The sequence below is a fragment of the Corvus kubaryi genome, unplaced genomic scaffold, assembly GCF_017639235.1.
Source record: "Corvus kubaryi isolate FWS band 111438036 unplaced genomic scaffold, C.kubaryi_AGA036_p1.0 37334, whole genome shotgun sequence".
Classification (NCBI taxonomy): domain Eukaryota; kingdom Metazoa; phylum Chordata; class Aves; order Passeriformes; family Corvidae; genus Corvus; species Corvus kubaryi.
The window spans coordinates 7835685-7861270 of record NW_024581108.1 but is presented as its reverse complement, the minus strand read 5'-3'; the positions used below and the strand labels follow the sequence as shown (position 1 = coordinate 7861270).

Sequence of the window (25586 nt, the reverse complement as noted above, 5' to 3'; positions counted from 1 at the left end):
CCAATATACAGTCTTAGAGCTTTATGTTCTTCATGTCTCAGCAATTCTCCATCTTTTAGGGTGAATTCCTTCAAATACCGCTTTCAGATCTGTATAAAGAAACATTTTCTACAGGACTTATGGGATTTCATAGCTTCAAGGCTTCATACAGCTCTCTGATGTTAATTACAAAAGTGACAGCATTTAATGCTCTGTACTGAATTTAGTCTACATGAACAGTTCCTGTGTGCAAGATTGCAGACCCAAGGCAATGTACAGAGCTGAAATTGCCTCTGATTGGATGTCGGTGAGGTTACTTCACATTTACTGTAATGAAATTAAGAACAGAATCTGCTACAATGATCAGCAGGATGGCTGTAGAGAATCAAGAAGGGAATCATGTGCTACAATAAAGTTTTAAAAAAGTATTTTTGTACAGAGGCAACAGGACATGACACCTGGATTAACTTACATAAAGCTATTTTGAAAACATGTCAAGTCACCGTGGCCATGGGCTCTGAGAAAACAGGGAGCATAGCCATGCATGCAGTGCGGTGCTGCCCGGCCCTGAGCTCAGCCACAAGCTAGTGCTGTTGAAGGGAAAGGTACTGAAGTTTTCCAGTAGCAGAACAAACATTTTTTAAGCATCTAACACTGTTCCCTCTTCTGCCTGACAGAGATGGTACATCTGTTGTCTTCCCAGCACACCAGAGCCCAGGACCAAACTTCCCTGATGGGACTAAAATCCTGCATATGGGAAAATCAAAATTTCCACCTCTAAACCAAGGGAAGTTGAGACCCAGATATTGTCAAACATTACAACATTTGATATTCAGACCTTATTTAGACAGCATGTGTGATTTGTAACCGTTACATCTGCCCCAGCACATTTTAAAAGGTTTTCTCCTTGGTAAACATAAAACATGTAGTCTGCTGAAGGCCTCCCAGTCCAGCCACCCTCCTCCAGCCACAGGCAGCCTTGGAAAAAGTTCATTTTTCATTCATTGCCAATTTCTGATTTTTCCATATGAAAAGACAGCTGCATTTCCCATAGGGTCAAGGCTGCTGGGGATCCTGTCCTGCCCCAGTCCCTTGGAGTGAGCACTGTTGGCTGTCACTGCACAGCAAGGGTGGCTCCTGGAGAGGCTGTGCTACCTCTCATTCTAACACAGCTCCAGCGCTCCCATCCCCTGGAATAGGGCCCATTTCTCCCCAGGAGGAGGGTGTTATCTGGCTGTTAACTGACATCTGCTTTCCCTCATGTGGACTCATGGCCCAGCCTTCCCTTGGGAGAAGCACAGGCCAGGCTGCCAGGCCCAGCCTGCCCAGCTCCTCCATCCCTGCCCTCGACTGTGGGGTCATAAAGCTGTTACTGGGAAAGCAAAGCACACTCACCATGCCCCAGGGGAGGAGGGAAGCCAGGACTGTGGGGGACAACTGAAGAAAATGGTTTGTGTAAAATTTTCTCCAGCTACCATTTTACTGAGAAAAAGGATGGATCCAGAAGTCTTATCCCTGTCTAGGGAGGATGTGCTTTTCTACACCTCTGCAACTATAGAAATCAACCTTCTGAGCAAAAGGAGTCACCTTTTAAACTAGAGTGAGCCACAGCAGTTGGTTCTAGGGTTCTGCATTCTAAGAAACTCACTGCCCTATGCTGAAACTTTAATTGTTTTCTGAATTTTTTAAGCTGCAATATTTCACTCAATGTTGTTTTGTTTGGTTTTAATTTTTTTTGTTTGTTTTATTCTAGTATGGTGCTGTTATTTGATATATTATTTGATCATTTTGCCACACCATTACAAAACATTAACGTGCCCATGCCTGCTGGACACTGCTGATAAGGAGGCTCACAAGACAGGAGCTGGTGCAAATCAGTCTCTGTCCTTTTGAAAAATTAGTTGAAGTAATTTCACATTTTTACTTTCCCAAAGAGACACTGCAACCATTTCTCTTCCTTTCTTATTTATTGTTCAAACCACTGCAGTGTAAACATATACTTCTCTATCCTACATCCCTATTACAGCAGACAAGCCCTCCCCAGTAGTATTTCAGGGGCAAGCACGGAGGTGGGGATGCTCTGGGCTGCACTGCATTTGCACAAGTGACTGCTGTGAGTATACATGCAAGTAGAGCAACTGATTTTTGAAAGGCAGTTAGATACCCAACCAGTAATTGTGTGCACAATTACTGTGATTACACATGTAATCACGGTCATTGTGCTTTTAAATGATGCATATGCTATTCTAAAAATTCACTGCTGTATTACTAAAATTAATGGGAGCTTTGCCATCAGTTTAAACTGATGGAGGATCAAACATTATGCATTGTGGCAGTATCCAACATATATCCAAGAGCAAATGCAATTTTTGCAACCCAAATGCTAAATTCTCAGTGTATTGAAACAGTAAAAGAGGGATGGAGACATAGTTTTTTAGCGTATGTAGGTATATATTCATTATGCATTCATTAATAAATGAATAGAGTTCTGGATTTGATTCAAACTACACTGACATTAAGAGAAAACCAGGGCTCTGGATCAAGGCTTCTTTCCTTAATGTTTCCAATTAGCTCAGGTTACAGAGCTGTGCATGCATTTGTTCATGACAAAATCTTTGGCTTTTGACTGCCTTGTCCTTCAAGAGTTAAACAAGATTTTGCAGTGAAGATGCTTTGCAATACAGTAGGTATAGTGATATGTAGTATTTCACATCTAGTCTTTGTCCATGTTCTAACAATGTGCATTAAATGTGTTACTATTGTCTCTTTTTCCGATTAGTTTACAGCCCTGTAGTTCCAGCTGTTTTATTCTGAAACTCTAAAACCCTGTCACTAGGGAGTTCTGTGTAATTGCCCATAATATGCACCACATTATCCATTTCAGGAACTGTGCTGAAAGACAGCAGCAATAAGGGGTTTTCTAAAGGCAGTCTGGTTTACACTAATGGATCTAACAGGAAGGAAATGCAATTTGAAAGAAGCTGATGCATATGTTCTATTGTTGAATATAATGTTTGATTTAATTATTAACCGTCTGTGATGGAAAGTCAGATCCTGCTCCATTCTGCTTACAGTTTGGTACTCTGCTACCAGTAAAAACAGACGAGATTCAGTCTTAGGATTTAAGAGTTCTTTGTAAAGTACTGACATTTAATTGTGCTTTTATAAAATATCAGCTGAGGAACTTCAATTGCACACTTCTTCCATGCAGACTGGCTTCCTTTTATCAAGCTAAATATACAATATAGAAGCCAACTCTCTTTCATTTTCCCTTGCATAAATCACGAGAGTCTCAAAGTTAACAATCTGCTGTAATTATTTAAATAAATATGATTCAAAATGAGTTCATATTCACTGCTGTTCATGACCTATTCATTTTTATTTTATTTTACTTTCATGTCATACACATAGCACTGCAGTCAATCTACTGTATCACTGAGGACATTCACAATGGACCCAAGTGAATTTTTAGGAAGGAGTTAAAATGTGCTGGCATGACTATACCTATCCTTCTTTTATCAGGGACAGAGGATTTGGCAGCTCATTTCAGTCCAATTCTATAATTGGTGTTTTGTGATGTCTAGTAAATTGTTGCATTGTGTTACAAAGGTCCCTAATTCCATGGGTGGGTGTTAACACGCTGTAAGGAATGAATTCATTATGGAGAACTCTTACCTGAAATTCCATTATCCTTTCCTCACCATGGTGACTCCTATCAAACTCATTCATATAACGTAATCTGGAAAGAAATATGTACTGATGCTAAATGGCTGTATTTTCAGAGGAGCTTAAAGGTAAAAAATCACAGCTCTTCTGCATGATTCAGACAAAAACAGTAGTTTAACAGCACTAGTAAACAAAATAATTGAGCAGTGTAATTTCAGTTTTGTATTTTGTATCTGTCTGGTGAGATTATTGTCTTTGAAACTATCTTAAACAGATGCCGAACCACAGCTGAAATTAAACAATAGTAATGATATTTGGAGTGCATCCAGAATGCAGCTTTTGTTAAACATACCTTTCTACAAGTAGTGCACACAGCATTAGCTCTGTGGGATGCACCTTACTTTGCAAGCTCCAAAGAGATTGGTTACTTCTGTCAGGAGGGTAATAGAAAGAAATTAAGTTCCTAGGAAATACAGCACCATGCCTCCGATCTCTAATTGATTTGGACATCTTAAGAAAACATAGAGACCCCTTCCCTGGCATATTTGCATTCTTGGTGTCAGTCAGTAAACTTCAGGCAAAGAGTATAGAAGAGCCACTATAGCAAAATCCATCTCACATTTATCTGGAGAGTTTTGCTTGTAATCTGTTCTCTGTTGTAAGGATCTGAGAAGATTTTTTGAAAATCTCAAACATTTTGAATATTTTATTTTAGAGAAATACCTAAGAGCTTAGATCAAAACATATCCAGACAGCTTTAGCCCATGGCTCCCATCAGAGCAGATTTTTGCTGGGTCTTTCCTGGGTCAAGAACATCCTAAAACCAATCTTTCATAGGCTGTTTCAGGACACCAGAAAAAGACTTCTGAAAAGCCTTGCCAGAAACCAACAAATGCCAAGATGCCCAGCTTCTTTCAAAAAGTTAACAACAAACTGGCAAAACAGGTATGAGCTGAGGTCAGCTCTCATTTTGTCTAATTTTCCCTTTGTTACACTGTTATTCCTACTCCCAATTGAAAGTTTTTTGAAGCACTTTGCATACTCTAGTGTATTGAAGAAGCAATTGTTGGAGTGAAAAGGAAAACTGTCAGTTCTGAAAATAGCTTGGACTACTCATGTGTCATTCTCAGTGTATGCTGAAATATCCAGAAAAACGTGGCTCACACTGAGGATTGCATCAGATACCGACACATGTATAAGCAACTCTCTCCCCACTTTCTCTTCCTGAGGCTCATTTTTACAATACACATGGTTAGAACTAAGCTGTGCTTTCTGCCATTGGAATAAACTACAATGGAGCAAAGCAGAAAGGAAGTTTATTCCCCATGCACGTGTAGGATCTGCCTGCAGAGCTCAGTGTGAGAATTAACAGCAGACATGTGTAACCGGCACACTGCAGGGGAGAAGGGAAACAGCCTGGTTCATTTTCTTGAATCCCATGACCACACCTCAGGTAAAGCTATGTATGTGCTGAGTGTCAAATCATTTGCAGCTGACAAACACGAGGCTCTTGCACAAGTCCTGGGAGCTCATCCTCCTGTCTCAGCCATGCCAGAATCCATCCGGCCTGAGCATCCCCCGTGCACCCCCAACACACCTGTGTGACCAATCCACCCACACATTCCCTTCTTCCCTTCTCAACATGCAGCACCCTGCACTATTCATGCTTTGTCTCCATCCCAAAGTACTTCTCTGTGTTTGCTGGCTGAGGCATGTCCAAGAGGGGGATTGAAAAGGGTCTCAGTGGCTACACAGAACAGCAATGGAATAAGGTAATTCACAGGGAGACAGAAATGAACTCACGCAGGTGTTTCTCCATGTCTGCCGTGACTCCTCTAGGCAGCAAAACAGGTGAGTTTGCTGCATGCTAATCAGGAAAAAAACATCTGAAATATGCATCTGCACATGAGCATCTGTGCAGAGTTTCTCCAAACCAGTTCTCAAGTGCATTTTTTTCCCTGTATGGGCCTCTTCTGTACTTTGTTGTGCCAAGAGGCTTATTTTGTATAGGTGGAGAGACCCCTATCCACCAGTCATCAGGGAGTGCTATTAATATGCAACATCTTGAATGCATGAGCTGAATGACAAGCTGGCAGTGTTTGAGAATGTGTGGTCCAAGTTTATGTCTCTCCCTGAAGAGGCGAAAAGCCCCTTCTCAAACTCTCTGCCAAACTGTGCAAGAGATGAAAGAAAGAATGGGCAACCTATTTTTTTGCTTCTCTCTTCCTAATACCTTGACACCATCATTTCCTTCCCCAGGCCATAGTTAATGTGAATGGCTGATTTCAAACAGTTTGCTACTGAGTTTCAATGTTGAAACAGAGCAGGACAACAGAGTGGTTAATTTTTTTTTTTTTAAAACATGCTTGTGGAAGAAATCTGGAACATTTATTAGAGTTTTTATACAAAATTTGTCTTTTGGATTCATGCGTCCATCTCTATCCTCTCTCTGAAATGTCCCAACAATAGTGAGTTAAATTGAGGTCCTGAATTTTAGGCATTTTTGCACTTTGCTTTTGGTCACATAGTGTCACCATGCAAGGCTCAACTCAATGAGTTTTTAAGCCTGGAAAAACCTGCTGAGTGTTTTATGTGCCTGAGTAGCAAGAAAAGATACCAGCATGTCTCGTTATGGATTAGCTGCAGTTTGATCTAGGAAGAATAAATGGGTGTTTCTTACACTCCTCACCAAGAAAATGGGGAAGGATGCAAAGGGAAGAGGAGGAGTTAGTCACCATCCCTGGCCTCTAAACCAGCCTGTGGTTGTTCCCAGACATTCAGTAGGGCTCAGGAGCTGGACTCTGCTTGTGCAATTTAGCTGCATCTACTGAGATGTTCACCTAGGTCCTCCTGCACACGAAACGTGCTGGATGCTGTTGTGACATAACATAACAACATAACCATGCTGTGGCTTGTTTGCAGCACTGGTGCCTCGAACACATACCTTTGGCCCTCACCAGCTGTTCAGCTTTGGGGTGCTCAGAAAGAATTAGAGAAATAAAGGCCCGCAGATTAAAAATTTGCTTCAGAGTCTTGTGATGGAAGAACCAGAAGTACCGAGACAGGCCCATGTGTGTCCGTGTAGTCTAGGTGCAATGTCCACCATACGAGGAGAATGGAAATAAGCCCACCCCAGAGACCTTTCCTTGGTACAGTCACTCCCACTGAGTCCATGTGGTCAAACAAGAAGCTGGTTTTACAGTTCTCCATGGCAGTGCCGAGTTAGGACCTGGTTTTGCCGTACTCGATCCCAGCTGGCTGGTGCCTCCCAAGCCATGAGTTTCAGACCAGCATCTCCCCAGCAGTATCCTTACTAGAGCCTGGCCTGATCAGCAAACAGCTCCACCCCAGCCTCCATGCAGAGCAATAACAGGAACAGCAAACTGGGCTTTTCAGACACCAGCTGTTTCCCTGGCATCACTGTCTCCCTCTCTGCATGTGCCTTTGTCATTCCCTGAATCTCTGCCCACTGCACAACTCTTGGAATCAGTTAAAATGACTTTTGGGATATTTTCCTCTTGCCTTAAAGGACTCATGTGCTTTGTTTTTCCCTCAGTCACAGCAGAACATAGAAAATGGTCTACACGGAAAATGTGAAAGACGGTTTCTATGTAAATTGAAGGTAATGTCAGCCAAAGTAATTTGCTCATTTAACATCTATAAATAATTTTGTATTCTGCATTTACAAATTTATATTCTTTCTTATGGGGAATCTATTTTCTCCATATTCAATTCATTTTTTAACTGCTCCAACCATTTTTCGCCATTCCATAAAGCAGGTTCATTTACAAATTATGCTTATCAATCACAAGGGAAATTACATATTTTATTCCTTATTATGAGATTGAAGTTATATCCTTTTTTGGTAAGATTATGTAGTACCTTACCAAAAATTCTTTTTGTTTCAGGGAACAGGGGCAAGTAGGGAAGGTCAGACAAACGCTGCCAAGGGAGTAAAATTACTAGCTACAATTATCAGCTTGATCAAAAAACAGTTACAGTTTGCGGAGTGATGTAGAACAAGTACAAATACATATTTTTATAATGTTATGACCTTCCTTAAAATTCTGTCCTGCAAATGTGTTAAAATGCAGGTGAGTTATTAAGAATCCCATAAAATAGACAATGTATTAATGCAGAAGGAGCTAGCAACAAACTCGCATAGATACTTTAAATCTGGGAAATACGGATTTTTATCAGCTTGCGCTCAGAAAGAGTGAAGAGATTTTCCAGGATAAGAGACACCTGAGTAATTTAAACTTTCAGGCTGACGTATCTCTGTTGTCGAGTGCATGTAACCTCCCTGAGATCACAGACAGGTGCTAGGCACAGGTCTTCCACAGAAGAGAAAATCAAAGCTTTGACTCATACATTCAAGGGCTTCTCACTGAGAGACAAGTGAAATAATTTTAAACAAAATTCTAGGTATTGAATAAACACCACAGCAGCATGGATGGTGGCAGCAGAAGCTGGGCTGTACCTGGGCTGTTCCCCAGCTCTGGCCCTGGCTTTGCATAGTGCTGTGTCTGGGATCGGGGCAATTCCTGCTGTGGCAGAGCAGGCATGGGAGTGTCCCCACAGGCAGATGAGCCACTTCCTGTGGCAGGCAGCACCACCCTCTACCCACTAGAGAGGCAATGCCTGCACTATCAAGCATCCTTTCTCCAGGCACACTGTGGTGTTTTCTAGTTGCAACACCTCTGTGTATGGGCAATATCCTTACAAACATCCCGTTCCTTCTGTGAGCCATGGTGGCTTTACACCAGCAAGCTGCAGTGGAGAGAAAACATCTTCTCAGAGTTAAAACACACCGTCTCAGCCTCCTGCTCAACTGGCCCCCTGCAAACACCACACACACCTAGACTAGGGACTATTTTAATGACACCAGATAGACTCCACTTACCCTGCTGAGGGTATCCTCTGATGCCAATACAGTGGTGAATAACTTCCCCCTACACTGTCAGCAAGACAGATGTGGATTTCTTCAAAATAATAGAGATCTGAAAATAAAAGGATATTGACTTAGGCCATCTTTTCAATCACAAGAAAGAACAGTCCAACAGGTATAACATAAAGGGAATTTGTAACAAAATGTGCTTTTTTTTCTGAAGACCAGCAGATATACATGGTTTTAATGTTTGTTGGATGCACTATGAACTTCCAAGCATTCCCTCTGAGACAAAGTTATTTTGCTGGAGACAAGCAAGACCAAGAGAACAAGCTCTCCACTGGACCAAAAAAAAAATTATTTAACCAACAACTTCATTAGCACCTTAGAAAGGCAGGAGCAAGGAAAATCTGCGGAATGTGCTACGCAGCTGAACTGAGCTTGGCAAGCACCTGGTACCTCTCACCTTGCGCAGATCCCTCAGCCACTACTGGCATTCATGTATTGCCCAGGTTCCTGATACTTGGTTGCCTTGAGATGCTACTGACACAAAAGCCTCCACCATTTGGATCTTGCTGTGCTGCCCCTCATTCACAGTAGGAAGGATGCTGCCAGCCTCGGGCATGCTGCTCCATGCTGCCAAGTAACCCCAGATCCTATGGCCAGCAGGCACTTCCTATTATAATGCACAGGGAGGCAGCCCAGGGTCTCACAGCACAGGGCTGCACAGACAGACCCATGGCATGGGACACTACACAGCCTTTATATTACACAGAGCTTCAAAGCTGCAAAAATATTAACAGACACCAAAAAATAGAAGCATAAAGGTCCTTTAATAGCCCTATGCTGCTCTTGCCATGAGCTCAAGCGCTTATTGAGGAAGTGACCTTTACAAAATTATTGTTTATGATATCTCCGTGTGTGCCAGTATAGGCACAAAGAGTATTCCAATTTATTTAAAAGGTTACATATCAAAACTGAATATGCAGTACAACTGTGTTATCACACTGCATAGCTTTTACACAGGAAATCCAATCCTTGAGTATGACTTCCAGGCACTGGGGCCAGATTCTCTCACTATTCAAATTAGAGATGAAGAAGCAATATGGAACAAAATAATTTATTCATCCTTTGTTTCTTGTTTTTAAATTATCTAAAAATCACTCAGAAAACACCCCAAATAATCCCTGGCTTTAAATTACTCACAAATTTCTTTCAATAAAAAAGCATTTCAGCTTGCAAAATATTTGAACATGGGATTCAAGATACTCAATACCTTTGCAAGCCAAGGCTGGTCAAGCTGAAAAATTTTGTTGTCTCAGTTTCAGAACCTGATTCAATTTCTTTTGAGTTGCATTAACCTCTTATGGTACCTTATGCATCATAAACAATCTCCCCCTGTCCTGCTGCTTGTTAGAGGCACTGGCTGTGCCTGCTGAGGGAGACTGACCCCGCACTTCCTGTTACCTGCCCTCAAGCTGGCTCTAGTAACTAGGTGGGAAACCACTCCCCTGCTCCGAGGGAATACCTGTGTGGAGATATTTCCTTGCTCCACCAGTAAGAAACTGCCCTGAATTAGCCATAGGGAATATGCCTTTCAGTTGCCAAGGTAAAACATGAAATCAGGACACATTTAGCCCGGCAAAAGAAGTGGTTCCACTCCTGTGCACAACAATGGATGAACTCCCAAAATAAAAACTAAACTAAAATTAAAAAGTGCATTCCTAGACTGCAGTTATCAATAAGGACCTCTCCTCCCCTGCAAGATCAGCAGCACAGGGGCTGCCAAGTCCAGGTGCAAACCTCGCTCAGGCTGTTCCCCCTGAGCAGCCCCTTTTCCTTGTTCCAGGTGGGTGAGCTCACCTGCCTGGGCTGGCCCATGGGCTCCTGTGTTCACCTCCACAAGCTGCCAGTGGCTTCTCCTCTGAGCCTCCCCACGCATCGCAGCTCTAGCCAGAACTGATCCTACTACATCTATTGAGGGGTCAAGCATCCTTCCTGCTTCTCCTTGTTTCTAGGAACACAAAAGTACCTGTGCCAATCAGGCCTACACCCTGTCCTCCCAACTCACCTGCTGATGTTGGTTTCTTTTCCTGGTATGGAAGACTTGCCAAAATGTCATTTCTATTGTGTTCCTTAGCAAGAATATTGTTTTCAGCTTCAGTTCTTCCTGCAAGTCACAGCAGGCTCTAGATTATGTTTAAACTGGATACACCATGAGAACAGTTTTATACAAGCATCTTATTAGATCTAGAACTTCTTATGTGAAGTCAGCTTCTAATTGAAACCACACATCCCATTTTGCAGCTCCAATGACAGTCATTGCATGTATACCACTTTTTCTAAGCTACCCCAAACTATCAGCCATTGCAATCTATCACGATTCTTGTCTTCAATGGTTAAAAATGCAAATAACCACTTTCCTAAAATTATTCTTCTTCGACATAGTCACTGAACTTGCCTGTGGTCACGTCCTGATGGCACAAATGAGGAGAAATTGGGCTTTAAGATTCACTTCATGCTGAAGTAAAACATTCAATATATTTAAAAAAATTCCTCAAATGGAAATTTGAAACCTGCACAGTTTCTTATTTTCTTGTATATTCTTATTTGTTTCTGCTTCTTGATGAATCCTGCAATTCACAAGGCAAAGGTTTTCCAGTGTTCCATCCAGCTAAAACCTTCCTGGAGGCCTTCAAATATGCAGTCCCACAGAACAGATCACAAATATCAGGCAGCATGATACAAAATCCAAATCTCACAATTAAATATATCACTAAAAAATTACTTTCTGCAAGTATATGAAATATCTAATTGAAAATTTGCTTTTGCAAATATTCATGAAAGTTAATTTCAAGTGCATGTATGCTCGTAGAGAGCAAATTCACAGAGTCATAGGCATGATCAATTTGGAGTTAATTTCTGAATTTAAATGAATATTCATAGACATTTTCAACTATTCGATTAACTTCAATACAGACTCATCAGCACTCATTTGCACCTAGTTTTTATTAGTGCAAATCAGGATTAAAAACACTGAAATCAAAAGTTGAGCATGTCTGAAAAATCCTTAAAAATCACAATAAACCAGCCTTTCTTATCTTCAGAATGGAATAAATCTAGCTTTCTTTTTCTAGCTTCCTTTTCTATCAAAATTTGAGAATGATTTGTTAACTTTTGAAGTTATTGTTCTGCTGTCAGCTAAAGCTATTTATATGATTTGATACTAAACATTCCTTTACATAATGGTGTCTCTTCCTCCCAATTCCTTAAAAATTACTCATCTGCAATACTTTCTTCCCCATTTCCTTGGATTCAGTTTAAATGAAGTTTATGAAACTCTCATAAAATTGTCTATTTCAGGCTTACTTCAAATGCTACCAAGTTGAATATTAAAAATTCTTCCACTTATGAAAAATTTAACAGTATCAAGAAAAAGGAGGAATATAATTTAGACAGTAAACTTAAGCAATGGGAGGTCAATGAGTTATTGAACCATTTTCCTGAAGAGCAGCAATAGTCACACTTAGGTTACTTACACTTCTCGTGTTCTCATATGACTGAAGAATTTGTGGGATATGATAATACAATAAAATTGCATTGGCTGAAAAGCTTTAATCATGGAACTTTTTTTTCACATCTTGTGATTTATTCTTTCTCAGTTTGAAGAGAATTCAGCAGTTTCTCATTTTATTTGTCTCCAAATTTATCTGGAAATGCTGGGATGACCTCTGAAGCTGTTTAGAAAGATGGGACTATATTAAAGGTCATATTTTCAAAGATATCCTAGGCGATTTAGAAGTATAAAGGTCTATTGTCCTATAGGATTCAAAATGTCCTAGTCACTTCTAGAAAGGGCATAAATCTGTGACTATTTGGCTCTTTTGACTGTCTCCCTAATATTTCTTCATTAGAGTGATGCACAATGACATACACTGAGTTGCATCACAACAGCTAACAAATTACATTAGAGCTAATCAAGTTTGTGCTCTATGATATCAAACATAAGCCTTTTCAGAAAATCCAACAATGAACATATTGCCCATCATTCTTGAAGAGTAACCAATCCTTTCTTCCTCCTTTCCCCTGGAAAGATGAAGAAGGGGTGTAGAACAACATCTCTTAAGAAGAATGTCATGGCACCTTCTGGATGTCACAAATGCAATATTTGCAGTTATTGTTTGCATTTACATGGAGTTGATTGCTTCACTACAAAAGAATTTACTGGGAAGTATTTGCAAGAAATGACAAATCTGAAAAAAAAAAAAAAGAAAAAAGGGTTCTCCCTCCCCTTTTATTTTTGAACCATTTTTCTTAGATTATCCTAACATCTAAAATCAATATTTTTCTTTCTGCTTACTTTCTTCAGAATCCAGCTTCTGGGCATGTTTTATACAAGGCAAAGTGAAAAGCTTAGCTTTGAAGTCACAGAAAACTCACTGGCCAAGTGTACCAACAATTCACAGAAATACAGAAGAAGGCACAGAGGGGAGAACTGGTACAGATCAGAGAAACTACCCAAGCTGCTGTATCAGTTCAGCTTCATTTATTAAAAGGAATTGACAAGATACTCTGTATTGGAGTCTTGGATATATTACTTACAGAACAACAGGTCAAACTTTATGAGAAATTTCTGTTGCTGCCTTTTGAGGATGCAAAGGTCCTACTGCAGGTGGATCATTTAACTCCCCTGAGATAAGACATTCTTGTTCCATCCTCTTCACCTTTATTTCTTAGATGATATTCACTCTTGTGCAATAATCAGTAATTATCTACAGTGCTGAAAATACAAACGAAACATGACATTTCCTTAAATCCTTTCCTATTATTAGAATACTGAGACAGTCAATGCTAATTGATTAGCTAAGACATGTCTTAGTGAAGGAAACTGGTTTAACACAGGTTTTTATTTCAATTGCAGAATTCTGCAGTATTCTTTCCCATTCAGCAGAAATAATTTTCATCCTTGTCCTCTTTGCTTTCTCGTTCACCAAACAGTCATTTATTCAACTCTGCAGTTGTGAAGATTGCAGTAGCTGTTAGTCTACATGAAGAAACTGTTCTCAGCACACCAAATAGATGATATGCAAATATACCATTATGATTCATATGTTTCTTTAGGCTAATTTATATTTTAATGAATTTGGTCATTGGGAATTGAAGTACTTTAGCTTCAGAAATAGAGCTTGTTGAAAACCTTTTGCTGAAATATATAATCATTGTTGAGATCCTTTGTTTAGTGAACCAACACTTCAATAAATAAGACAGAGATACAACTTTTGTATAATAATCCATAATTTGCTATATGAGAGATGGGGATAGCAGGGAAAGCCATGCCCAGTGGGACAAGCTATTTCTGAGGTACAATGCAGTTACAAACCACAATCTGAAAATTACTCTAAAATCACTTTGCCATTGTTTTGTTGTAGGAGTAGCTTCTTTCAGGAGATAATTTAAAGTTATTAAACTAAAAGCTGTTAAATTTAAAGAAAGATGCCATCAAGATTGAATAGACAAGTTCTAGTCCTAATTGGGAAACACAGGAGTGGCTCACATGTCGGACAGAGGCAGGAACAGCCTGATGGGAACACTCATAAGGTGGAAGTGGTCAGTGTTGCAGCCTGGTGTCACCAAAGCTGATCTGAGGAAGATCACCCATACCAAAACTCTCACAGATCTGAAAGAACTGTAAAATGAGCACACTTCTTACATTAGCATGCAACACAGCATTTTGGGGGGAAAATCCAGAACTCAGGTCGGTGAAGAGAATTCAGGCATTCATGAAATTGCTTTGGGAAGGGATGTAAGCCTTGTCCATGGTGGGTGTGACAATGACTAGCCAGTGCCTTCTGAATTTATACTGAACCTTAAAGGCATTCATTTTCCCTGCAAAAAACCACTGAATTTGAATTTTACCTAGGCTGGATAAAGTCCAACATTTGCAAAATCTAGATTTCCATTGGCAACACTGAGCTATAGAAAATCTGAGCTTTTAAAGAAGCCCCTTGCACAACGGACATTTTGGAGATTGGTTCATTAGCTATGGATTACTGAGCTCACTGCTGCTGGAAAGCCTGTGCTGTTATGGTCAAGCCAGAGTCGTGTGTGGTGGCCGCTGTTGGCTCTTTAAATAGATTACTTCAGTTTGGATGGAAAGAACATGCAGATTCAAGATCACAATCAGGACGACAGGGAAAGACAGAATGAGATTAAGAGAGATATCACTAAAAACCTCACACGCTGAAAACAATGGCAGTAAAATCACAATGACAGAACAATCATTTATGTCATACCAGTTTGAGAGAACATCGATTTAAAAGGTGTAATCAGATCCATTTATTGCAAGGACTAAAAAATATGGAAACTGTGAAAGTGAATACAAATACATCCTTTGCTGTATTTTAAACCAGTAGCATAGCTTTACCCAATTAGAATGAAATCCATCTTATAAAAAATATCTAATTAGATATGGTAAACTTATTTTATTTTAAAAGAAAGACATTGATGACTCCTAATTATACACATACATGTTCTCTAAGTAAATTACTTATTGTCTAAGTCATTACGCCCAATACGTCCTTATACAACAGTGGCATCTAGTGGCCAGCGGCCAGGCTCTGCTCCAGCTGGAAGAGGGAATGGTCCAACGCAGGAGTAATAACAAACAGCACCGGGTTTTTGTTTGTTTAATAGATCGCATTATTTCAGATAACAAAATACTTCATGGATTATCATGCTCATGTTAATTATAGGCCTTTCAGCATCCTAGCAGAAGGCACGAACCGATTGATACTTGGACACTGGGAGAGGAAACGGAAAGCCTATCTGCCGCCAGTCCAATGGAAACTAGGGCTCTGCCAGGTGCTTTCTGCCATGGTAGTGACATCGACACATCTAGTCTCTTTCTGTACCTCCAGATTTGTTCCCTGTAGTCCTTTTGGTCCAGGTTTATCACTCAAGTTGGACGAATTTTTGCTGTCAACTGGGTGTTGAGCTGATCTGGCTGGTCCATGCTGACGCACAGCCCTGGCAGACCCACAGCCGCACCTTGCGGGCAGCACTGGGAACAGGAGCCCCGAGGAGCCCCCAGCCATCCCCAGCACAACCGAGGCAACCCAGAGCCAGTCGTGCATTCCATGCACAGTCCACAACTCCTCACACTGAGCTGTTCTGCTCCTTGCCCTATGTGCCTCACCTGTAGTGAGGAAAGTCTTCTGCAAGCCCCTTTGCTTCCTGTTGGCCACACAATGGCACACTGGTAAGAATACAGCAGCATGTGCTGCCTTTGACTGCAGAGCTAGAGATGAAGCACCCAGTGGAATAAATAATTACATTTTACAGACCTGCATCCTGGAAGTATTTGTAATTAATGAGAAACAGAAAAAAATGATGTGATGACAACATGCTGTAAAAGCAATGCATCACCATGGCCCTGAATAACCTGCCATCAGCTGAGCACTGCATCTACCAGCAGATCTTATTTTATGAAAAATAAGAACTTTATATTCTAGAACTAGCTGCAAGTTCTGGATAACAACATTGTGAGTACGCACTCTTGCTACAGATGCCTACCACAGGCTCCAGTGAAAGCCATGTTTTAAAAAGTATATGCCTCTGAGATCCAGTACTGACCTTAATGGTCAGACATGCAAACCCAAATAGTATTTATCAGTTCCTCACTCTAACAGGCTACTTCTATTCCCAGAAAAGCCTTGGGGCTTGATATCAGAAGTCCTGACAAATAAGACATCATCAAATTGTCAGATTGGCAAGCTGTGATCATGGTTATCTGTGATAACCAAATAAAATTCAGATTCCACCTCAATTCACAGGAATGCAGTATTACTTCCAAGAGTCTACCAATTCAAACATATTCCTGGAAGACTTGAGCCCTTATTTCTTGACAAATGAATATAACAATTGAGATAATTAATCAAATTTGGAAGGTCTTTTTGGTGTGTTCTTGAAAAAAAAATCACAATACATTGAAAAAAAGAGATTTTCAGCATCAGTTAATTACAACTAGTATTGTCTTACATTTAATTTTTCCTGATCAATGACATTATAGAAAGACAGAAAATCTTGTGGAAATCAGTTGCTTTGTTAAGTTTTTTTGGAGGTAAAAGACAAGTCAAGGATTTCATGCGCCAAACCTGATCTCTAACCAGTCTGGGATTTTCCCAATTCCCTGCTGCTGGGTCCCACTTACCCGCCTTTTCCTCTCAATCCAGCCATCCTGCAAAGGGCTGGACTAAGTCAGCATTCTTCGACTGGATTGTTCCAGTGATCAATAGAGAAAGGACAATGATTTATTTATAAAGCAGCAATGCAGCACTGCAAGAATTAGTTCTCTTCTGGAAACGTTCCCCATTTTACTACATAAAAGAATGCACAATAAACTTCAGCAGGAATTGCAGTGCAAACCACATTTTTTTAACTGTACTCCTTCATTTGCTTCTTTTGGGGAAGTATTGTGTGGTTTTGTTGTTCAGCTGTTGGGTTTTTGGGGGTGGGCGTAGGGGTGTGTTGTTATTATTTATTTATTTAAAGCTTGTTGTGTATTGATTTAGCAAGGAACAGGTTAACAGCCATATCAATTTTCTCATAATGAGATGTACTGGTAGAAAAACAATTTTTAAACTAAACAGAAATTACTGATCTATTGGCTAGTATGAGCTATTGTATTATACATAGATTATAGAGCTGATATCTATAAATAACTTAAGCAAGATCTGTATTTTAGATATGCTTCAACTAACATAGGCAGTATTTTTAAAAGGAAAAGGGCCACATCAGCAGTGTAACATACACTAGAAACTGATATTTTGCATAGGAAATGGGATATATGTCTTGGATTTCCTTATTATGTTGATTATTACATTTGGGAGAAAGAACGTTGAGTATTATTATGGCAGCTTGAGAAATAACAATATATCTGAATCTGCAAAAAATACAGCTCATAACAATCTGGGCACACACTCAGTGTTTCAGAAAAAGTAAATGTGATAGAAAGTATGTTTTACATCTTCAAAAAGAGATTTTCCCCCCCCTTTTGGGTTGTATGTTTCTTCATAATCATCATTTTGCAATATAATGTCAGAATGAAGCACAAAAGAGAATTTTTTTCCAACAATTGGAATTGCCATGGCAACACCCCAGATCTCAGATAAAGTTTGGTCCTGTACTGATAGTCACATTAGCATTTGTTTTTGTGCTAAGCGCAATACTGCATGTGAAAAGCATGCAGTAGGTAAGTCTTCTAGGTATGTATAAGAAGATGTAATTTGATTATTTCAGAAATGTGAACTATAAAATTTTGACAGCTCCATAGAAAGCTTCACCCTTAAAACTGCGTTTTTGAAATTACATAAATCATCTGAAGGAAATTAGGTATGACTATCAATATTAAAAGCAGTTGTTTGCATCTCTAGTCTCACTTATGCTGAATCTGAATAACCGTCCACTGTCCCCTTTCCAGCAGGTCTTAACTTTCCCAAACATATCGATCTTCAGTCTTTGAATTCACATACATGTATAAAGAAACTGATGAATTTAAGCAACACCTTCAAGCTACTAAAGAATCAAAGTATTTTTCCCAGACATATTTATAATTTCCTTACGCTATTGTAAAGAATCAGTAGAAGATAAAGACAGACATTTCTTTTCTGACACACAAAAATCCTATCCAAACTATAAGGAAACTAAAAACCTTGATATTACAAATATTCTATGCTGGCAAATCTACGTATCTATAAAACACATACATATCAAATCACTTTAGATGTATTCAGGAGGCTTTTATTCTGTACCATTACTCTGCAGGCTTGTGGAACAACCTATCAGAAACAAAATACAGAGGGACAACCATGACCATTTGAGCTGAAACATGATTCCTCCCCAAGCAGAAAACAACAAAACCAAGATATACTTTCTATCAGAGTAGCATACAGTTCAGATTTCAATCACTGATTTTTTCACATACTGTAGAGCCAAATGCCGTGTTTCAAAAAAACATGATGGAAATATCTAGGAGATCACTGTAACTGTTCCCAAATAAACTGGCTAACAAATAGACAGAGTGCCAAATCACTTACTATGAATTCTAACAGTTCTTACGACAAAATAAATAGTAGAGAATGCAAGACAAGACTGAAATTCTGTTGCAAAAATAAGATTTGAGTGTAAGTCATTGGCAAATGTCATGAACCATAAAAACAAAGCAATACAAGTATGTGGTCTTGGTACACTCAGGAAGGTACCACATACTCTGTAATAAATACAATAAAGAATCTACTACACAATGTTTCCACCTGGAGAGGGAGTAACTCAAAGGCAAGATCTGTGTCTCCTTTCTCTTTAAGGGACAGATAGTTAAACAACATTGGCTAGGAAAGGATCTTTCAGATGCCTGACATTAAACAAAGCAGTCATGCCTGTCATTGAAAAGATCCTAAATTCTAACATTTTATGAGTATACAGGGTCTGCCTGAAATACATGCTGGTGTTTGAAGGGTTACTATTCTCCTGTTCATATTACAGATACAACTTCATGGATCCAGGATGACAGGCTTAACTCCTCAAATTAAAACTGTGACAAGCTGCAAGCTGTATTTAAGGGCAGAATAAGCTAATTACCAAAAGCACAAAGCTAAGAAAATAAAAAATAGTCAGATACTGCTGACTGTTGTGGGGCTCAGTTTCTAAGCACCCAGAAGAACTTTTAAGTCCCTGTTTACTTGCCCCAAGAGGTGTACATTAGAGGTGATACTCCTTACTGGGTATCTCAATACCTTCACACAATAGCATCCTACCCTGACACACAAGTCCTTAGAGTTAGGCAAGAGTCCTTCACCACTTTTGAGATCAAAAGCCTCCACAGTTGCAAAATCCTTGGCAGATAAATTCTGCATGTACTGGATGGGGTCCTGAGAAGCCAGAAACAAATGCTGCACCACAGTCAACTTAAATGTGATTCCTTTTTAATATTTACAGTGGGATACTAGGGAAGAGAAAGGAACATTATTCTACAATTCAAGATTGCTCAACTTTTTTCTATCCTGCAGAACAGGCTGTGAGCTTTACAATCATCTTTTGGCTTTACCTCTGCTTTAATGCACAAATTCTAAATTAAGATACATTTGTTATGGAAAAGGCAAAACATTCTGTTGATGCACATCATATTGCACTCTCCGAAGCAAAATGTTTACTTTGTACAGGTAAAAACTGGGATCTTTTTGAAGACATAGGCATACTTTGAATCAGCTTTTCCATATTTAACACTGTTAAGCATTCCCTGTGATGTGAGGCAAAAAAATTAGTTGAGCTATGAAAATTCAGTATTTTGGAGATCATAAGCTGAAACAGAAAACTGGGAGGGAGATGGGAAGACAGACAGCAGTATGACTATATCACTGAGCATCTGTTTTTTCACACCTTCCCTTGCTGCCCTACAATTTTTCTATTAGCTCCTCTTTGAAGGGAGTAATACATAAGTAGCTGTGTCACTGGTAGCTCCATCTGCAAGCATGCAGTTGTGATTTGATTATGCAGTGTTGTGTTTTAATAGCCATTTGAAAGCATTACTGAACTATCCCATTGCACATTACAATGACTCTTGTACTAGTAACTAAAGATGTAGTCCCCAGGAAGTGTCATTCGTTTCAGTGGAGCACAGCTGCTCAAGAGGAAAAAGCCTGGGGCACCTGCAGCAATGATGGGGAAGCAAAGGGAACCAGCAGCTTTGGTTTGATTTGAAATAGGATTCATCTCCTTTAAAGTATTTATTTGCAAACACCTTGCACAACATTCTTAGAGGAGAGGAGTCTCCATTTTATCTATTCTTAATTATTTTTTTATTCAGGTGTTTTGATTATTTTGCTAATCTTTTTCCATGCAAATATATCTATCCCTTTAAAAAATGTCTACCAGTAAGGGCATACATGGAAGTTACACATTGAAAAATGTATGCCCCTTTTCAACGTGTTCTTGAGCTCTAGTGGAGGAAAATCAGAAACCCTTTAAAAGGTCTTTCTTCCTATGCAAAAAATTCAGTTTTCTTTTTTTTTCCATTTTAGAAAAACATTCTGAAATGACAGTTGGAAGCACTAGTTTCTGAAACCATTTCAAAGAGGTTTACAACAGCCACTGTATATAGTTATAATTATTTCTGTAGAAAGGCACAAAAAGGACAAAAATAAAATTCAAGACAATTCCAAACTCCTCACGTCTTCCTAAAAATTAGGACTACGTTTCTGATGACTCCTTATTTAGTAGGATGGGCTAGGAATCTACTTTTCATCCTGTCAAAGTTGTGTGTTGTGATATGGAACAGGTCACTTAATCTATATCTGCTGTTCTCTTTCTCCCTTCCTTAGCTGTCTAATTTATACAGTGAAATATCAGGACAGACTACAACACTGCTAGCGACACAGCACATAGAAAAATGAGGCATGATCTTTTAAATACAGTATTCATTATAACACTGGCACTGGAAATGCTTTGCTCTTTTACAATGCAAATAAGCACATCTTAGTTATGGAGGTTACATATACAGATGTCACAAAAGCACATTTAAAGACAGGCAAATGTAATAAAAAACCCAGAAGAATCTGAATGAAGATTAAATTTAATGGGGTAGAACTCTGATCATGAAGGACACTTTCTGCACAGTGCATAATGGAGGGTACAGTGTATTCATTTATATTCCTCAAATGTGTACATTTTCAGTGTGTACAGTTTCAGTAATTAGAAAAGAAATTTGGATGTTAGAGTTTACATAAATAACAAAAACCTTCAAGATGCCTTTTTCTTTGATTTTTTTCTTTTTATCTGCTTTATAATTTTTTAATGTCCTTTATGCGATCTCAAGATATTAAAGTCCAAATCACCTAGCTGTATCACTGGCAAAATAAGTCATACGTCATGCTCAATTTTTAGAGTCATTAGCTATCTGTAGACATTGTCTTATGCAGTGGAGTTAAAAAACCTAAAGAGAGAAAACAGAATATATGTGAGGGACAAAAGGCTTTCTGGGTGTTGATGGGAGTATATGGAAGAGACCAGCAAGAACAGTGGATAATGGAAGATTGCTAGTGCAGGTAGTGGGCTTATCTATATGACAAATTGATGAAGGATGAGGAGGAAAACTATGTTGATTTAATGCTGGCAATTTGAAGCATAGGCTGCACAGCTGTTTCAGACAGAAATACTAAGATAAATTCAGAAGCAACCCCTGCTCTGACAGATTAATAAAAGACCAGGAATTATTTGAGCTTCTTAGAGGAAGGGATCACTAAAGACCCCTTCAAATACCCAAGATATTGCACATAAGAATAGAAGAACGGCTCATCCAGCCTGTCTGTTATCAAGAACATGCTTTAAACTGGGAGTCAACCTTTTCTAGCAGACATGAAAAAATACATATTAGAAGCGGAAAAGTAAAGAATAAAGTGAACATCTGCTATGGATACAATTTTAGGAAAAAAAGTCATTGGTAGAGCCTTCAAACAGGATACCTAAGAAAAGGCTTACCTAAAATAAATTTTTTAAAAAGCTGTACTGGGTCTTCTGTTTCAACTCATTTCTTAAAATCATTACTAGCAAAAGGAACATTTATCCAGGTAAAGTGAAGATAAAGACCTTTTCACTTTGAAAGTAAGACAAACCAACTCCATGTAAACATTTTCACCGGTGCTTTAAACACACCTGTGAACGCTGAGCTCTCCATTGTCTGGTCAAATATGAAAGGCCACCTTTCCCTGGTTCTGCCAGGAGTGCACTACATGTCCTCACTGCTCACTGCTAGCAATGTAAGTCTACATAGTCATTATAAAACACATTTTAGTACATTTTACTAAACAGCCAGCCATGCTTCTTAGCTGGATTTCTGACAGTTTGATTTACTGGCATTTTTGTCCAGTTCTAGACAACCCAGAACTACCAGAAAATTTACACTGCATCAGCAGCTTTCCACTGCTCTGATCCAAAACCCTTTGGAAAAATTACATGGAATTATTTACAAACAAAAGGATCAGAACTGAGAGTTAGTTCTATGTTAGGAGAGAAGGTTCCTATGGAAGAATACTTAGGAAGTGTTAAGACTGCAAGGTAGCATTAAAAAAAAGTTTAAAAAAGCCCAAAACCAAAAGTAAGTAGCTTTGGCATCCCTCCCCTCCTCCCTCAAAAGAAGGCAATATTCAGTGTGATGGCTCACTAATAAATTATTCACGGAAAGGTAGGGCTTTCTTTCCCAGAGGTTACAGCAATGTCAAGTGAAAACATGTCAGTCTGCCAAGAAACACCAATGGTGTGGAATATTTCTATGGAAGATGACACAATCACCCCACTAATGACGTGAGCTCTTTTGATGAGTGTATCTGAATTATATTCCTACAAAGGATGCCTGGCATTATCAATAATTTCATATTTAATTTTGGGAAAATTTAAAGAATTACAAGATCCTCTGAGCAAATTCTAAACCCAGGTTTTATTTTTAATTTATCAGCATTGCCTAAGCTTATTATTCATAAAAGAGTGTTCTTCCAGCACTCATTATAGAGTATAAGCACTCTAAGCAATAATTTCAATACAAAAATGACCTATGTTGTAAAAATGCCCACCACCACCTCATCTCAGTTCTGGAAAAAACTTCTCAAACCTAAGTTCAACAGACAGTCCTAAACTGTGGGGAAGATCACAGGTCACAAAATATAAGTAACTTGCTCTCTGATATTTGGGCTAAGCATATTTTTCTTACAGTCCCAGTAGATATGTATGGCAGAGAAAATGTTGTATTTAGGATGCTTGTCAAGCTATTGGTTCTGATGGTCAAGAAGAAAATTCCTCTGTCTGGAAACCTATTGGGAAAAGATCTGTTCTGGGCTTTTTCACCTCATTCACAACATCACCACTTAAATACAATTTAGAAATATATGTAATTTTTCTAAACAGATTGCAATTCACAACTTAATTTATGCTTAGTGATAGTAAGAGGTCTAAAGCACTTCCCTTCCAGGACAAAATTTGAAATTCATCCAGTGGACTTGATTTTTATGGGAAAATCTTTGTAGACTCAAGTGTCTTCTTCACGATCTCTCTCTCATCCTCAAGAAGAAAGTTAAGATCACTTCACAGAGTTAGCTGCATTCCTAAGTCAGTGGGAGGGGAATGTCATAGAAACTCCATAATCTCTGCCCTGCACCTATATTAAGTTTTGGTACGTTTTAGCCTACAACTGAAATTCTTGTTTGTGCAAATATTGATCTGCCTAGTATGTACGAAAATTAAGTTACAGGCAAGGAATTAAGAATAATTTTTAGACTGAGCCATGCTCAGACACTTCAAAAAAAAAAAAAAAGTCTAATACTAGCTAAAGGTACAAATTGTACTGTGTTCCAGCCCAAAGCTGGGGTAAACTGTCCCCTGAGAACATGTGGCCTCTGGGGGGGGGTGTGCACTGCCTGCAGCATGCTGCCCGCACCGGCAGTCCTGTGACAGCCGACGCATATAACCAAAGCTGGAATCAGTCAAACACTCATTTGCAGGTACAGGAAGGATTTCCTTCAAAAGTTGTTCTCAAGCCTCAAGGTAGGACCAATGCACCCATAAACACTTGGACCATTTTTCTTTCTCCGTAATCACTGTGTATTTGCTGTCACATGATCAGAAACAAGACTTCATGAGCCAGTATCTTTCTGGCCAAGGAACCATCATTCAGTATATCAAACTTCTTGTATCGCAGTTGCAATGATTGTTATTAAGCCTGTGGACTTATTCCTACCATGCAACCTCCATTTTTCACCACAATCAGCAGCAATGTCTCTAATGAAGACAGAATAACACGTTTCATTATTTTTAGGGCAATACATTTAACCTCTGAACAGCGACCACATGTTGTTCTTAGTGGTTTGTTTCTGAAACTGCTTGCTTAAGGCTGAGTAATTTTATCATGTTTGATATCCAGTACGACATCTAGCTCTGCTTGTCTTTAATTCACCTTACTCCTATCCTTCTTTAACTCTTTTGCATACATTTCTATGCCGGTCAGTCCTTTCTGGAATCTTTTTACATTCTGCTAATTTACTTTTAATTATGTGGCTATTCATCCAGTTATGTTATGCTTTTTTCTTCGTTCTGGATATTAATGCTGGAGAGTAGTAAAACTTTTGAATAAGGAAGTTCCAGACCTTTTCCACATTTAAGTTTCAGGGCTTCTTAGATAGATTGATTTAATAATTCACATCTATAGAGTATTGAGCTTTGAAATCCTGAGTTACATACAGATTTCTTTTACTCTTGTCATTTAATTTTATCTGAATCACACATCATACATTCTTCAATCAGCTCATCTAGAATATCTTCCTTACTTAAATGAAACCTTATTGATGAAGTGAAAAAACTGTCAGCTATTACCAGCAGAAATAACCAGTACTATCAGCATTTGTTCTCCAAGCTATTCTGAAGAAGTTAAATACTTCCACATGCAGGGCTGCCCACCCATATGGTCACAACTCCTGGTAGTACTTAAAAGCTTTAACCACGCACAGAATGTTAAAACATGAAATGCTTTAAAAAGATTACAGACTCACAAAACTAATACAATTTTTCTATCATTCTGATTTTGAAGTGTTTTTGATTCAAACAACATAGTTGCACTAAAGCTATTAATTTCTTTTATCCGCCTCATAAATTAATATGCAGTTCTACCTTTTGTGATTCCCACATCAGATTTCTCACCTTTTTTTTTTCCACTACATGCTTGTAATCCATCTAACATAGAATCATTAAGTTGGAAAAAACCTCCAAGATCATCAAGTCCAACCTTTGACCTAATGCACCATGCCCACTAAAGCCTATCTCAGTGCCACATCCCCTCACTTTTTGAACTGTATTTCTGCTCACTGTCAGCTCCATCATCACTAGAAAACACTTGAACCGACTTTTTTGGTTAACAGGAGGTAGGTTGGGCAGTCCAAAAATCTGTCTTACCCCATTTCTTGGCTTCAGACTCCTTTTGCCCATCATGCCAACCTCAGCCCCCACAGGCAGATTACCA

The 25586-nt window shown here is 39.1% G+C and overlaps 1 long non-coding RNA gene across 1 annotated transcript in view; it reads right to left on the bottom strand.

Moving 5' to 3' along the window:
* The window catches only part of LOC121665626, a 111234-nt gene that overhangs the window by 77437 nt on the left and 8211 nt on the right, over positions 1 to 25586 (bottom strand). The window contains exon 2 of the long non-coding RNA XR_006016427.1: positions 8549 to 8645. This is a non-coding gene — a long non-coding RNA (uncharacterized LOC121665626). The remainder of the gene's footprint in view (positions 1 to 8548; positions 8646 to 25586) is intronic.